The following is a 3,377-nucleotide window of genomic DNA, read 5'->3' on the forward strand; positions in this document are numbered from 1 at the left end:
AAAATGGCTGAGCTGCTGAAATAAACAAGTCGTTAAACGCTAATGCGTTCGCACAAATATCTTCTAATTTGAACATTTTTAATGGCAAGCAAAGCTGTGAAGCCAAACACTACGATGAATCCGATGTCTACGCGGCATGCATACATATAGCATATATAGTGTGTATGAATTTCCATAAGCACCATATTGGCGGCGGTGCAACAGTTTGGTGGATTGTGGTGACGCGGATGGCGTTAAGCGTGTAGCGAATATGATGAGCCGCGATGGTCGTAAAATTTTTGGGGCCTAGCGCCACGTTTAGTAAGTCGTAAAACGGTTAAAAAGCAATAATAAACACAAAAATCAACGCGCCACACACACACACGCACATAAACACTAGAATTGGAACACATGCTTACATACCGTTAGTTAGAGTTTAGAAAAATGGAAGTGAGCAGCGTTGTGTTCGAGAAAAGAAATAAAAAAATAAAAATAGCACGACTATTTGGATACGCAATGGCTCACTCCGACGCTGGACCTCACAGTGCGCGTACGTGTTTTAGTTGCGCCGCCGGCTGTTGTTGGTGGCTGCAACATATTTTCCAACTTGCGGTCAAACCGGCAATGGAGCGCCTGCGATATATGTACGTAAACTTGTGTGTATTTGTGGAGCACGTGGCAGTTTTCGAAAAGCTAACACTTTCGCTGTTAACAGGCGGCAACAACGACAACAACTGCAACAACATTAGTAACTACAACAACAATTAGAGCACGCCTAAAGCAAATACAGCATCATTAATATGTAACAAAGCTGCTGGCAATAGGCGACGCGACAAAAGCAAACAAATGCTGCCGATTCTCCGCATTGTTGTTGTACTCCTCACTCTCCCTCGCCCATCTAGCGACCCTGCTGCTGTTAAGGGGCTGCTCAACTTCACTGCATTGATTTGTTGTTTTTGTGTTTTGGTGTCCTAACGCGCATTTTAATTAAATCACCCAACAACAATAAAATTTCACTTTTATTGCAATGCGCAGTGCAACAATAAAAACAACAACAATGCAATGTATATACACGGCAACGACAAGCATTTAATAGCTGCTTGAAGTTATAACTCACTGAAATGTAGGCATTGCAACTCATTCGTTGATATTTAACAACAACTAACTACAACAACAAGAACAGCAATCATATTGACTTTGCTGTCACAATGCAAACTGTTGTGAAGCATTGTTACTAGGGTGATCATTAAAATTTTGAAAAGGAAAAAACATTCACTTATATTTTGATTGATCAGTTTGTATGGCAGCTATATGCTATAGTGGTTCGATCTGAAGAATTTACTCGAATATTGTAGGTTTACTTTGGAAAATAATCCATGTCGAATTTCGTGCAGATATCAAGTCAATTAAAAAAGTTTCCCTAACAAGAACTTGATTCGGATCATTCAGTTTGTATGGCAGCTATATGCTATAGTGATCCGATCTAAACTATTTCTTTGTAGATTGCACCATTACTTGAGACACTAGAATGCCAAATTTCTTGAAGATATCTCATCAAATAAGAAAGTTTTCCATACAAGCATTTGATTCGGATCGTTCAGTTTGTATGGTAGCTATATCTTTAAGTGGTCGGATCTCAGCGGCTCCCACAAATGAACAGCTTCTTTGCGAGTAAAGGACGTGTGCAATATTTCAGAGCGATAACTCAAAAACTGAGGACTAGTTCTCGTATATACAGACGGTTATGGACTCAGCTGGTTACGCGGCTCCTCAATATATTTTTTATAGGATTTCCGACGTATTCTTCTGGGTGTTACAAACTTCGTGGTGAACTGAATCTAAACTTGACTTGAGAAGTTAGCATGGAGTTTATGGTAGTTATAAATCTGGTTTCTCTAAGAGGTTCCGCTATAAAGCAATGTAAGTCGAGTTGAATCGTCTTTCACCAAGAAATTGGTGAATCAATCGGTTGCAGCAGTTATAGATTTAAATTTTACTACCAATGATCTTAAATTATACTTCAAAAATCTCTACAGGTGGGGATGCTGGCCAATTAAACTGAATTGAGAACGAGCAGGATCTAAGTTAACTTCCTGCGTTCTGGCACTGGATCTATGGAGTTCATGTGAGCTTAGCAAGGGTTGGGCAACGAGCAGCTCTTGCGCCAGATCCTTTTTGTTTAGAGTAAAACTCAGGAGATCCACTGGCCTAGAGTAGAACTCAGAAGATCGACTGTTGCTCTTAGCAACCTTCATCTTATCGCAGCCGTAGGAGTTCCTACTAATTATTGTCCAATAAGCATTGTCGGACGCAAATTGTCAAAGTTGTAAGGAGGAAGGTGAGGCTGACAAATACAGGTACTTTCTGCTTCATGATCCAGCTTTTGCCAGACTGAGTATGCAATATTGAAAAAAGTTTGTGATAGGCTCAAAACGCGATTTATGTGGTCTTTTTGATCAATGTGGATCATAGGAACAAAATTTTAAGCTGTGCAAGTAAGATCATTGTTGGCATTTGTCATGATATTTTTAACAAAACCTAACCCAATCGAACCTGAGAATTTTGAAATTTATTGAAAACAGCATGCCTTCAGATAATACATACAGGTACCAGTACCAGTATGACATGATTGGCATGTTCGTATCGCTATTCAAACTGAGTAATTCCTGCTAGGTTTCCAGCAAACCTTAAAGACCACATATGTAAGCTTTAAGTCGAACGGAAAGCTTTTAAAATATTTTTATGTGAAAACAATTTTCAGTTGAATCTTAAAAGCAGTTCAGTATTTCCAAAGAGCATACATATACGACCTTCGAGTGCAAGAAAAGCCTATTATGGGGTTTTATCCTGAGTGCATGTTACCCAGTTAGCAATGTGACACTTAATTATGAAGAGGATGGATCTTATTTTCAATGAAAAGCTCGAGTCAAAACAGTCCAGAAACTGTAAATATTTTTATTTATTCACCATACTTCAAAAAAAGCAGCTTATAATGAAGTGAAGGGAGATTTTTCAGGAGAGAAATTTTTTAATTATAGATAAAACTTGGTTTCACAACAGGAATACATTTAAGAGATCAAACGTCGAAGGATATATGTATGCATATAATATAAGCCTAAACCTTTAGGATATTCACCATGCGCCAAACATTGGAAAAAAACCGTGAAAAGAGAGTCGACACACATCACCTCTTCGTCGATACCATAGCTGTTTTTGATAGCACGAAAAAGAGCTGCCTTTATGCCGCTATGTCTGAATTTGCTATCCACGCAAAACTAATACGACTTTATAGAGTGACGTTGAGCAATACTAAAAACTCAATCAGGATCGGGGAGGAGCACTCCGAGCCCTTCGCTACCGAACAAGGTTTCAGACAAGGCGATTTCTTCAATCTACTC

The sequence above is a fragment of the Bactrocera dorsalis genome, chromosome 1 (genome assembly GCF_023373825.1).
Source record: "Bactrocera dorsalis isolate Fly_Bdor chromosome 1, ASM2337382v1, whole genome shotgun sequence".
Lineage (NCBI taxonomy): Eukaryota > Metazoa > Arthropoda > Insecta > Diptera > Tephritidae > Bactrocera > Bactrocera dorsalis.